Consider the following 14301-nt stretch of genomic DNA (forward strand, 5'->3'; position numbering starts at 1 on the left):
AGAAGAAGAAGAAGAAGAAGAAGAAGAAGAAGAAGAAGAAGAAGAAGAAGAAGAAGAAGAAGAAGAAGAAGAAGAAGAAGAAGAAGAAGAAGAAAAAGAAGAAGAGGAGGAGGAGGAGGAGGAGGAGGGAGAGGGAGAGAGAGAGTTAAGAACTCCTGTAATAAGTGATTAAAAGGAGGGGAGGGATATTCCTGTTCCAAATTCTGCCACTGAGTCATTTTGAGAATTGAGGCAAGCCATCCTTATTCGTGCCTTGGGTTCCCCACCTATAAAATGAGAATAATGAACACTTTCTTGTAAAATGCTTTGAGAGAGTGAGATGAAAGATGCTGTAAAAGTATTCTGTTTGTGTTCATTGAACTGGACATAAAAGACAAAGGCACGGGCACCGTGAAGGTAGTACTAAGGGGTCAGAGCAGCTGATGGCCTGAATGGTTGCTGTGTGGGATCTTTAAATCCTCAAATGCCTTTTTTTCCATGGAAGAAGATCAGGACGTCAATACTCAGTGCTTGAGACAAAATAAACCAATAAGATGTTTTTATTTGCTCTGTGTAAAATAGGCAGAAGGCACTGAGAAGGGTACGGATTTCATGGGCGAGGGCCTTGCCCTGGGGAACTTAGGAACTAAACTGACAGGTGGGAAACAAAACAACAGCACACGAAAAGCTAAACAAGGAGGTGACCCAGATATTCCATGGTTAATTGCTAAACTAATTAATACTTAATTGTAAGGTGACAGGCTGGATAGAGCTCTGACTTGGAGGCAGGAAGACACGAGTTCAAATCCCACCTCTGACACTTACTAGTTGTATGACCCTGGGTAATATGATTCATTGTAATTATTATTTCTCTAATAATTGTTGTTCAATTGTTTCCATGCACTTTGACTCATTCTGACCTTATTTGGGGTTTTCTTTTCTTTTTTTTTTAAATAAAACCCTTACCAGAATCAATACTGTGTATTGGTTCTGAGGCAAAAGAGCGATAAGGGTTAGGCATTGGGGGTTAAGTGACTTGCCCAGGTCCACATAACTAGCAAATATCTGAGACCAGATTTGAACCTAAGACCTCCTGTCTCCAGGTCTGTCTCTCAATCCATTGGGCCACCCAGCTCCCCCCACCTTATTTAGGGTTTTCTTGGCTAAGATACAGGAGTAGTTTACCATTTCCTTCTGCATTTCATTTTACAGATGAGGGAACTGAGGCAACAAGGTTAATTATTAACAACAATATTATTAATTATAAAGTTAATTAATCATTAACTTAATTAATAATAAAACAGGGTTGATTGCTTAATAATTAATTATTTAATTAACATATCTACCTCCAAGGGTTGTTGTGAGGATCAAATGATCTGATATTTGTAATGGACTTAGCATAGTGCCCGGCACATAGTAGGTACTTAATAAATATTTCCCTCCCCTTCTTTCCTAATTCAGAAGAAGGAGAGATTCTCTTAGGAAACAAAGTGACACAGTGGAACAAAAACTAGATGTACAAAGGCTTGAATCTCAACTCTGTCACTTACTAACAGTATGGACTTGGACAAGTCACTTATTTCCTCTATGATCTCAGTTTCCCTATCTGTAAAATAAGGAGGTAGTGGTTGAACTCAATAATCTCTCTTATACCAGGATTATGTATGTGACTCTCATGTCCAGGAACTTTTCATGGAGAGCACTGGAGTCCCTCTACATCAGCTCTGTAATCAGAGGTCCTGAATTCAAATCTCACCTCTGCTGATCCCTGCCTATATAACTTGTGACAAATCACTTCTCACCCTCTCTATTAGGTATCTTATCTGCCAAAATGGAATAGGAGGGAGGAGGAGTGGATTCGAGAGAATAAGAGATCCCTTCTAGTTCTAGGTTTATCACTGCATTTCTTGGAGCCTCAGTTTCCCCATCTTTAAAACAGGAACAATAATAGAGGCGCTGTCTACCTCACAGAGTTTTGTGAAGACGCTGAAGATAAACATACAGTTTTAGGTAAGTGGGAGCTCTAGTTTGTCCCCGACAGAGAGTTTAGGTAGGATTGGGGCCAGGAAGGGAAGGGCTCGGAATGGCAGGCTCCTAGCTTAGCTGTTATCGTGTAGAGGGTCACTGAACATTTTGAGCAGAGAAGACACATGATCAAAGCAGAATTTTTAGTAAAAACTAGTTTGGCCAAAAACAGTCTGGTGGCGGAGCTTGAGATGGTTGGGAGCCTTGAGGGAGGAAGCAGGGAAATGAGTAAGAGGTGATGGGAACCTGCAGGGGAAGGTAAGGAGGGAGAAAGAGTAAGAGATATTAGGAAAGGGATAGAGGTCCAGATCCAGGTCTGGAGACTGGGAGGTCCTGGGTTTAAATCTAGCCTCAGACACTTCCCAGCTGTGTGACCCTGGACAAGTCACTTAGCCCTTATTGCCTAGCCCTTACCACTCTTCTGCTTTGGAACCAATACACAGGATTGTTTCTAAGATGGAAGGTGAGGGTTTTAATTTTTTATTTTTAAGAGAGATATTAGGAAGGAAGGAAAAGTGTGCTTTACCCTTAAAGGATCCCCAGCAAATTATCTTTCTCCTCACTTAAAGGGGACAGAGTAAAATGGACAAAAGCCCTTTCTTCTAACCTTAAACTTTGCTCTTAATGAGACTAATTAACTAATTAAAACTCATTATAATCTATAAAACACAGGACTTAGTGACTGATTAGAGACTGTAGGAAGGGATGCTAGGGGAGGAGAGGAGTTACAGTTAGGAAAGGAGAAGGAGAAAGAGAAAAGGATTGAGGGATCCTGGAATGGGCTCCCTGCCTGCCTGCCAATCCAGCACCTCCTGGGCTTTCACCAGGGAGGAGCCTGAAGCTGTCATTATTGCCTGACCGGAGACAGTCACAGCGAGCAGATCTCTGGATCTGGAAAGGACCCATAGCGTCCAAAGCCTCCGTCTGACAAAAGAAGAATCAGAGGCCAGAGAGAAGAAGTGACTGGAGCAAAGTCACACAAGACCGAGTCAAGCCTCATCTGAGGCAGGGAAGTGCAGTGGGAAGTGGTCAATCTGAAATCGTAAGACCCAGGTTCAAATCCTGACTCTCTTACTTGCCTGGGTGATCTTGAGCAAGTCATTTCCCTTCCTGGAAATTTATCACCTGGAAAATGAGGGGGATGCTCCAGCTCAGTGATGGGCAAACTTTTTAAAGAGGGGGCCAAAGGAAAGGAAATGCTCTTCTGTCAGTCTGTTTCTCAGGCAATGCTTTTGAAGTTTCTTTGTATTATATCCTACTCATTGTATTTGTCAGATTAGGAATAATGTTGCAGGGCTGGATAGAACATTTCAGGGGACCCACATCTGGCCCACTCTAGGTGGCTCCCAGGGGCTCTCTGCAAATGGACTTCTCCCACCAAACCACTATGCTCATACAATATCCTATACATTAAATATAGAGATGGATTCGCTTGCGTGAGTATACATTTATGCCCTGCACATGCTTCTATTTATACGTAGATGTGTATATATACACGGACTGGCCCTGTGGGTTGCACCCGCTTGTGTGTAAATGTGTATATCTGTACCTCTACACACATACAGATAGAGCAGCCCTACAGATAGAGGTTTCTATCTAATGACATACCGTAAACCGAAAGCTCAGGCATTGTTCATCCACTTGGGTTTTCCTTCGTGGATAGTTGAGCCAGATTCTTGAGAGGAACTACAGACCTCCTGGAAGAAGGGCACGAAGCAGCCCTTTTGCAACAGTCCTTGAAGGGCTCCAGGCAATCAGCCCAATGTTCTTCATAAACAGGAATACGTGGAAGGCTTCACCCTCTTTGGGGATCCCTCTTCCACTGGGACTCGACGGCAGACACATGCTCCATGAAGGTGCCAAATACTACCTGGCGACCTCAGCACCCTATTTTCTGCTTTGATATTTATAGGAAGAGGATCACACACAATATATATAATATATAATAAAAATATAGGAAGAGGAGACCCACAGAGTTCGGTGCCAGGAAGATCCCCGTTTTAGATAAGATAAGGTTCTTTGCCCTCAAAGAGCTTCTAGTCTTTGGGAGAATAAGATGCTCCTCTCCTCATCAAAGACATTTATAGCCCATCGCCTAGGAGCTAAAAAGTACTTAGCAGTTAATCAAAGGTCTGATCAATGGGATGCCTGACTGTGGACACCGTTAGTGTCAGACGGAGGCAGGGAAGGCTTCTGGGAAGAGGAGATAGATAGAAATTTAATGGAGAAAGAGATAAAGGGAAGACTCAGTAAGTGAGAGGAATAGATGGAGCAAAGGTTCACAGGCGGGAGAATGCAGAGCAGATTCAAGGGGACCAAAGAGTAGACTAGTTTCCCCAGAGTATAAAGTACATGAAATGTCAAAGTATGAGATAAGGAGGCAGCTAGGTGGCTCAGTGGCTTGAGAGCCACGCCCAGAAATGGGAGGTCCTGGGTTCAAATCTAGCCTCAGACACTTCCTAGCTGCATGACCATGGGTTTAACCATTTAATCCCCATAGCCCAGTTCTCACAGCTCTTCTGCCTAGGAATTAATATGCAGTGTTGATTCTGAGATGGAAGATAAGGGCATAAATAAAAGAGAAGTCTGAGATAAGATTGGCTGAAGGTTGTGGAGTGCTTGGAACCAAGGTAGAAGAGCTGAACTTTCCTCAGTGGTAAGAGAGAGTCATTGAGGATTTTTGAGCAGAGGAATGACCTGAGCAGGACTTTGAATAAGAAAGGATTTTCACCCAAATTAGCCCCTCTTGCTCTTCCTTGTCCAGGGTACTCCATTCTCCATCTCAGTAACTTTGTACAGGATGGTTCCTATGCCTAGAAGGCATCCCACCTCCTCCCCCACTCATCTCAAGCTCTCAGAATTCATGGAGTCTCTCCCAACTCCCCAGGAGCTGGTTACCTCCCTGCTAATATTACCTGCCTTTCCTTTTTACATCCCTGTAGCAGGGGCCGTCTACCTCTAGGCCCCAGTGGCCTGCTCGGGTCATTGCTCCTGTTTCCTGGTGACCACATGGAAATAGCAAGATGGCGGAAGGAGGGTCTCCTTGCATGGAAGGGTCAAAGCTAAAAGTGCACCTCTTGCTCTCGCCTCTTTACAAGGGAGAGGGGCAGACATCTTCCAAATGAGCTCTTCATCTCCCCGTGCTGTGATAGAAAGCAGACCCCCTTCCCTTGCCCTGGCTAAAAGGAACCAGGAATGGTGACTCTAAGCCTGCTCCATGGAGGAGAGGAAGAAGGTCCCTGATTCCTATGTCTCGTCACTCTCCCTACAGCCGTTAGACTATATGTTTCGAGTCCTTGACGGACAAGAAATGCTCATGGATTGATTTTGGTGGGATTGTGAAAAATCGTTTGGATCTGGCAGAAAGTGGAGGCAGGAAAAATGGAGGCTGCGGCGATGGTCTCAGTGGGGTCAGCTGGGTTGGTCACCAAGCAATGCTAAATCTTGAGCTTTTGACCTACGACTTCTCGCTCCATTCACTCACCAACTGCCTTGTGGACAGCACAAGGCGCTCCAGTCCCAACTCACTGGCCCTCACCAGCGTCCCTCCCAAGGGCCACGAAGCTTTCTGGATCTTGGCTGGAATCCCCAAGACAATTCTGCTCCCAGCAGCCTCATTCCACACGTGACCTTCCTCACCTAGAGGGTGTGCCTCCTCGGTAAAGTGACAGGTCCATTAGGAGCTGCTTTTTCACTTTCTGCTTGTTATGGCTTGAGGGAAAGTAACTCTTACTTCATCTCCAACCCAGAACAGCTTGGAGTAGCACAGTCTGACTGCCTGGAGTTGAAAAATGCTGGCAACTTTAACTGCTTATTATAATCATCAACTTGTCTCTCTGGGGGTCTGGCTCTGGCATCCACTGTTTTACTCCGAGACTCAGTGGACTTTGGGTCCCGTGGCTTGGATTCCAGCCACCAAGGCTGAGGTCCCAACAAAACAGTAGAAACCAGTGGCCCTTGCCACATCCTTTTTTTTTATCTTCCCCCCATGTGCCTTGGAGAAATCATTGCTCCCTGCCATGAGCAGCTATGGAGCTCTTAATATGAGCTAGGCAAGAGCCACCCACCCTCCCTGCCCTCCAGAAGCTGCCAGCTTGGTCGAAGAGATAGAGCATTGGCTGGCAACAAATGACACATAATGAGTTCTTTCTCTATGAGTCACAAAGCGGTGTTGGGTCGAGTTGAACCCAAGGACGCCCGGTCCTCCAGTGACCCTGTTGGGTAGACATGACCCTCGTCCACAACTTGACCTAGTGACATCCGTCTCCATCCATCCCCCCCCCCCCCCGCCCCCCATGCACATTTGTCTTCAGCCAAGAGAGGGGCAGTGCAATGATGGATCTCTGCGTGCCCAACTCCCATATCCAAATCCAGTGATTTTTGAACCACTGGGGGTCCTTCTCCTGCCATAATCCAAATCGGTCAAGACCTGCATGCAGATCTCTTCCAGAGGCACGCACCTCCCCACTGTCACATTTCTAGACAGCTTTATTTCTGACCAAATAGCTTGGCACAGCTTGGAGAGAGGGCCAGCCCTCCAGCCCAGAAGACCTGGCTTCAAAACCAGCCTCTGAGTCTTCCTAGGCGCTGCCCAGGCACCCCATCTCTCGGTGCCTCTGTTCTATCTGGGAAGCAGAGATAATACTATTTCTAGCATCCGACCTCAGCCAGGGCTGTTGTAAGACCCAACGCAGATAATGCATGCAAGTCAGCCGGGGTTCTTAGGAATAAAAGAAGATACTAAACTCAGTGCAGAAGGGACCTTAGATGTCCATCCACTCCAACCTCCTCCTCTGACAGTTGAAGACAGGTCAGTCCAGAGAAAGGTCAGAAGCTCATGGGATCGTCAAGCCCAACCTCCTCATTTTACAGATGAGGAAACTGATGCCGAGGGAGGGGGAGTGACTTGTCCAGGGTGTCACAGCTAGTTAAGTGTCTGTAGTCATCTAGGCCAAGCCTGTCATTTTAGAGATGAGAGCAGAGTAGCTCAGAAAAGTCTAGGGAGTGTTGCCAAAGGTGAGCTAACAGAATCAGCGCTATCTTCCACTAGATCCTCTGACTCCCAATCTGGAGGGGATGGGGGTACATTTGGGATCATTTTTGGCAAGAAGGGGGGTCGTGGCACCCTGCTGAAGTCTCCCTTCTCCCAGGGGGGAGGCCAGAGAGTTCAGCAGCGTCACCTTTGCCTCAAACCCCCAGCAATCTGACTTACTAGGGACCTACTTGGAATCTGTCAAACGGAAATTCCGCTTGCTGGCTCGCCTGCTCGGAGGATGTCCCGGATTTCCCTTTTCCAACAGAGTTCGAGGTGGAGGATCAGATCCTCTGAGCCTACCTTACAGCATCCAGGGCTCCAGGGATCCTGCCCTGCTGTGGTTTCCTCTGCAGACATCTTCTATCTCCAGGGGCCCTGATCCAGTGCATCTATAATGAAGATGGATCCGCTGCCCGGCTGCCCTCGGCCTTGGATGCGTAATGGATTGGGAAAGAGAGACAGGGAGAAGGTACCCCGGTGCCCCTCCAGGGAAGCGGGGAGACTGAGCGTTTGGCAATCTTCGCTGCTGGAGTGGGTGTGTTTGGCTAGTCATCGGGAATCAGCTCTCTAATTGCTGCGAGTCTTCACTGGAGGGGAGTTGGGTTTTAATGGATTGTCTGGGGGCAATATCTGCTTTAACGATCAGCCTCTGGCTTGGGGAGGAGGGCAGAGAGCGAGTGTGGGGCCCCATCCAGCCAGCCCATTGAAGTCGAAGCCCGCAGAGTTGGCGATTAATAAAGCAATCTTGTACAACTCCAAAGTCTGGCTCCTGGTAACCCAGTCAGTCTCCTGGCCTGGCTCATACTTAAATTTAATACTTACCTGTGAGTGGGAGGTGGGATTGGTTTACACAAGCTCCAGTTGTCCGATAGCATTTTATTACCAACCGAGTCAAACCAGGTGCGGGCGCTTTGTTTGGTTCTGTTTTGGTTTTTAAGCTATTCTCTCCCTCTCCCCCCCCCCCCCCCCCACCTTGGGCTTTTCCTTTTAAAACGGGCTCAATTAATTTAAGAAGGAAAAAGCCCACATCGTTTATGCTGTTTTAAAAGCGTTCAATTTAATTACATTCTGTTATACGGTACAAAGAGTCTTGGCTTTGCAGTCCAGGCACCTGAGGTGGAGTCCTCGACCTTCCCTTTCCCACCTGTGTGACTTTGGGCAAGTCCCTTCCTCTCAATGGACCTCAGTTTCCTTCCCTGTAAAATGAAGGGGCTGCCCAAGACGGCCTCTGAGGTTCCTTTGAACTCTACGGCTATAATTCTACCTTTGTTTGTCCGAAGCTTAGTTCCTTTTTAAAGATTTTATTTTTAATTTAATCCAATTATTTTATTGCTTGGCTCCTTTTTAAAAATATATATTTGTTTCTAATTAAATGAAAGTCATTCTTTTTTTTTTTTCCTTAAAAACCCTCACCTTCTATCTTAGAATTAATACTGTGTATTGGTTCCAAGGCAGAAGAGCAGTGAGGGATAAGCAATGGGGGTCAAGTGACTTGCCCAGGGTCACACAGCTAGAAAGTACCTGAGGCCAGATTTGAACCTAGGACTTCCTATCTCTAGGCTTGACTCTCCATCCATTAAGTCACTCAGCTGCCCCCTAAATTCATTCTTTGCTGAGCTCCTTTTTAAAGGTTTCATTTATTTGTTTGTTTGTTTGTTTGTTTATTTTTATTTGTTCATTCATTCATTCATTTATTCATTTGTTTGTTTGTTTGTTTATTTTTATTTGTTCATTCATTCATTCATTTATTCATTTGTTTGTTTGTTTGTTTGTTTATTTTTATTTGTTCATTAATTCATTTATTCATTCATTCGTTTGTTTGTTTGTTTGTTTGTTTATTTATTTATTGGCTTAGCTCCTTTTACACATTTTTATTTATTTTGAGCTTGTTTTCACTTTGCTTTGGGCACCCTCCTGCAAGGTGCAGACACCAACTCGAGGGGCCTGGCAGCCATTTTCCTTTTCAGTTGCTTGATTGGACTTTTGACACCTTCTGATGGATGCGGGTTTGTGTCTGTCCTGAAGACCCCCCGCCCCCACCTCATTCCTTCTAGCTTCTCCAAGCTGGAGCCACCAGAGGCCTTGGGCAGGCCGTCCCCGGTGCCTGGACTCTCTCCCTCCCTTCCGACACCTCCGAGAATCTCGAACTCCTTCCAGCCCGGCCTGCCTGCCTCCTGCACAGGCTGCCTTCGTGGGGCCGCTCAGAGATCTCAAACTGGATTCTGGGGGACGTCTGAAACTCGCTATTTCTAAGACCAAACTCGTTGTTTTTCTCCTTAAACCACACTTTCCTCCGCCATCTTCCCTATCACTGCAGAGGGCAACACCAACACCATCCAGGCACTCGCTGGGGCTCCCAACCTTGGCTGGGATCACCCTGGACTCCTCGTGGCTGCCCCCTTCCATAGCCAATAAGGTACCGAGTCCAGTTGATTTCCCCTCGAATCCACCCCCTCTTCTCTGACGCTGCCCCCACCCTGGCGCAGCCCTCATCGCCTCCCCCGGACTAGGACGATGCTGGGGGTAGCCTTGCCTCGAGTCTCTGCCCACTCCAGGCCATCCTCCATTCAGCCACCCGAGTGATTTTCCTGATTATGTCACTCACATCCTCAATAAACTCAGTGGCTCCCTATTGCCTCCAGGAGCTCTGTTTAGTGCCCAAAGTCCTTCCTAGCTTGGCCCCCTCTTACCTCTCCAATCTCGCTCCACTTTAGTCCCCGGCATAGACTGTTTGACCCCTTGACAAGATGCTCCATCTCTTAGCTCTGGGCCTTTCCTCCATCCCTGTGCCTGGAATGCTCTCCCTCCTCTTCTCTAATCTGGGCCCTTCGTGCTTCCTTAAAAAGCTCCTGTCTATGGGGGCAGCTGGGTAGCTCAGTGGATTGAGAGTCAGGCCTAGAGAGGGAGGTCCTGGGTTCAAATCCAACCTCAGACTGTGTGACCCTGGGCAAGTCACTTGACCCCCATTGCCTAGCCCTGACCACTCTTCTGCCTTGGGGCCAATACTCAGTATTGACTCCAAGACAAAAGGTGAGGGTTTAAAACAAACAAATATATAAATAAAAAGCTCAGATCTAGTCCCCAGGAAGCCTTCCCTAAGCCTGGAAATAATTATTTCCTCCTTCCCTAGTAGACAGCTTGCTTTGTATTCATTTACCCACAAGCTCCCTGAGGGCAGGGATGGTCTTTCGCCTCCTTTTGTGTCTTGTTTAGCATTTAGCCCAGAGCTTACCTTTAGAATCCCCACTAAGGATGGGCTCCGAGGCAGAAAAGTGCGGAAGGGCTCAGCAATGGGATTAAATGACTTGCCCAGGATCACACAGCCAGGAAGTGTCTGAGGTCGTACTTGAACCCAGGATATCCCCATCTCTGGCTCTCCACAGCCCCAGAAACATGACCTCCTCTCAGGGAAGGCTTTTAGATCTCCAAAACTATTTCCTCCTTGCTCTCCCCTCCCCTAACAATAGCTCCACCTGGACCCGGCTTCAAATCCTGCCTTAGACACTTAGAACGATATCTACCTCCCCGGACTGAGATAATATTTGTACAGTCCTTTGGTAGGCGGCTCAGGGGCTAGAGATCCAGCTCTGGAGAAGGGAGGTTCTGGGTTCAAATCTGACCGCAGAAACAGCCTTACTGTGTGACCCTGGACAAGTCATTTAACCCCGTTTGCCTAGCCCTTTTCGCTCTTCTGCCTTGGAACCGACACTCGGTATTGATTCTAAGATCAAAGGGGAGGTTTAAACAAAATAAAGGGCTTTGCAAACCTTTAAGTGCTTTATAAGTACATTATTATAAATACGGGCCATGGTCTAAGAATATTCTTTCGCTGCTTTGGATTTCTTCTCTTTACACTGACTCGGCCTAAGCTCATAGATGTCCTTGTTGTCTCTCCCATCAGATTATGGGCCCCCGGTGAGCAGTTATTGTTTCATTCGTTGCTTTGCCTCCCTGGCACCTGGAGCACAGCTTGGCAGACGCCTGGCGCTTCATAACTTTTGGCAGATTGATGGCTAGAAGTTGGCACCTGAGAGGAGCACGGTAGGAAGCTGAGGATTTTTCAAATGGGCGCCACTGGAAGAGAGTGCGTTGCAAGCACCCACCGGTAACCACGCTATGTAAAGGCGTGGAGGTGGGAGATGAACTCTGAGACTGGGAACTACTAGAACAATTGAGCTGGAACACCGAGCATGTGAAGGGAAGTCGTGGGTGAAAATAGCACGAGTTAGATTGAGAGCCAGGCCTAGAGATGGGAGGTCCTGGGTTCCAATATGGCCTCAGACACTTCCCAGCTGTGTGACCCTGGGCAAGTCCCTTGACCCCCATTGTCTACCCTTGACCACTCTTCTGCCTTGGAGCCAATACACAGCATTAATTCCAAGATGGAAAGTAAGGGTTTAAAAAAAATTGGCCTTAGACATGTCTTAGATGTGTGACCCTGGACAAGTCACTTAACCTCAGTTGTCTACCCTTGTCACTCTTCTGCCTTGGAGACAACACACAGCATTGACTCCAAGATGGAAGGTGAGGGTTAAAAAAAAAAAATAGCTCCAGTGGGCCCGGGAAGACCTTCAGAAAATGGCAATCAAGGAGTCTGAAGCCAGGTCTAGAGCCTCCAGCTATCCCCAACACCAGCCCCTGGAGAGCTACTGAAGGTGTTTGAGCAGGGAAAGACCTCTGACATCTTTGGAAGATTTGGGCAGCTGGGGAAGGATGAGGACAGGAGAGGCTCGGATGGGGGGAGAGATAAGGAGGGCTCGAACCAAGGAGGCGGCCTTGGGAGGGAGGAAAAAGAGGCCGATGCCGGAGGTGTCAAGATGGCGGAACCAAGGCGGCGAGCCGGAATGCTGAGGAGCCCCTGCCTACTCTGCTGGAGGAATCTAGTCTTCCCTCCACTCTTGTCCCACCCCAGATAAAGGAAACTAAAGCCCAGAGGATTCGAGTCCCAGAATTTGCCCCAAGATCACCTAGAGCTGGGATTCCCAAAGTGGGCGCCACCGCCCCCTGGTGGGTGCTGCAGGGATTCAGGAGGCGGCGATGGCCACAGGCACATTTGTCTTTCCTATTAATTGCTATTAAAATTTAAAAAGTTAATTTCCAGGGGGCTAAGTGATATTTTTTTCTGAAAAGGGGACCATAGGCCATAAAAGCTTGGGAACCGCTGACCTAGATTAAGGGGTGGAATTTGAACCCGGCTCCTCTGACTTCCAAACCCAACGCCGGTTCCACTTTATCACCAAACGTCACCTACCAGGGATCTGGCAGCCCAAACAAAGTGGGGAGAACAAGTGAGGGAAGGCAAGGCCGGCATCTTGACTCTTCCCAAATCCCCTGGAAGCCCCCAGGCCAAGAGGCGAAGCCCCCAGGAGCAGGGGGGGGGGGGCCCGCAGGGGCCGGAGAAACTCCAAAACCAGATTTGCAACAGACAGAATGACTCCTCCTGTGCACATCCCGCCTGGCTTCCAGACCGCTCCGGAGCCGCAACGGCATGTTATTGATCCTCCGGACAACATCCTGAGCTGTTTTTAGACTCCCTTCTCTGGCCCGTGAGCAGAGACCAAGATAGGCAGGGTGGTGTCGGGGTTAGAGACAGAGCCTTGGAGTCAAGAGTTCTGGGTTCAAGACCCATTTTTGTTCCATTATTCTGGCCGGGAGCCGGTCTCAGCCCCAGGCAGTTCTTTCAGAAGAGAAGTTGCTGAGAAGGTACTGACTGCTCTGCTCCTTAGTATATAGGGAGCTCCTCACCCAGAATTCCTTCTGCTATGAAATCATGAGTCCAGATTAAAAAAAAAAAAAAAAAAAAAGAGCAAAAGAGCTTAAACATGTGGAACCAGAGTCAAGCAAGGATTATTTCCTAACCATGAACAGACACAGATTTACTTCAAAACAAAACAAAACAAAACAAAAAAACAACGCCAAATGCTTACCTTTCTTACTGTGTATTGGTTCAAAGTCAGAAAAGTGCTAAGGGTTAGGCAATGGGGGTTAAGTGACTTGTCCAGGGTCACACAGCTAGGAAGTATCTGAATCCAGATTTGAACCCAGGACCTCCTGTCTCTAGTCTTAGCTCTCAATCCACAGAGCCACCGAACTGCTCCCATTGATTGACTTATTTATTTATTAACTTAAAAAAAAAATAAGACCCACAATTTCACCAGTGTAGGGAACTCTAAGTGAGAAAAAAGCGTCCACTAAAAAGATCAAAGGGCTCTAGCTCTAGAACAGGAAGAGATCTCAGAGATCATCTAATCCACCCCACCTTTTATAGATGAAGAAATTGAGCCACACAAGGGTAAGTGACTTGCCCAGGGTCACACAGTAGTAAATAAGATTACAAAAGGCTTTCTTCACCACAACCTTGGTGAGGAGGTGCTATTATTAATTCCCATTTTACAAATGAAAAACCTGAGCCAGACAGAGGTTAAATGACTTGGCCAGGATCACACAGCTAGTAAGTGTCTCTGGCTGGATTTGAACTTGGGAAGATGAGTCTTTCCCACTCCAGATCCAGCATTCTACCCACTATAACCATTTAGCTGCCTTAGAGCTAGAAGGGATCTCTCAAAGACCCCTGGGTTCAGCTCCATCACTTTACAGATAAGGTAACCAAGACTCAGAGAGGTTCCACTGCCCAAAGTCACTTGGCGAGTAAGTGACAGGATTTCAATCCCAGCTGGGCCAAAGTGTGTTCATTCTCTATTGGAGTCCTCATAGACCTCAGTCTCTCCAGCTGTTAAATGAGTGGCCTGCCTGGATGACTTCTGAAGTCTCTCCCAGCGGGGCTTCCTGGATTTCTAAGTTGGATCTTTCATCTCTAAAAAAAAAAAGAAAAAGTTGTTTCCTCATCTCTAAAATGAGGGTGTTGAGGGGACAGCTGGGCAGCTCAGTGGTTTGAGAGCCAGGCCTAGAGACAGGAGGTCCTGGGTTCAAATATAGCCTCAGACACTTCTTAGCTGTGTGACCCTGAGCAGGTCACTTAACCCCTATTGCCTAGTCTTTACCACTCTTTTGCCTTGGAACCAATACACAGTATTGATTCTAAGATTGAAGGGAAGGGTTTGAAAAGAAAAGAAGGGAAAGGAAAGAAAAGAGAAGAAAGGAAAGGAGAGGAGAGGAAAGGAAAGGATTGAAAAGAAAAGAAAGGAAAGGAGAGGAAAGGGAAGGGAAGGGAAGGAAAGGAAAGGAAAGGAAAGGAAAGGAAAGGAAAGGAAAGGAAAGGAAAGGAAAGGAAAGGAAAGGAAAGGAAAGGAAAGGAAAGGAAA

This window comes from Gracilinanus agilis, chromosome 4, assembly GCF_016433145.1.
Source record: "Gracilinanus agilis isolate LMUSP501 chromosome 4, AgileGrace, whole genome shotgun sequence".
Classification (NCBI taxonomy): Eukaryota; Metazoa; Chordata; class Mammalia; order Didelphimorphia; family Didelphidae; genus Gracilinanus; species Gracilinanus agilis.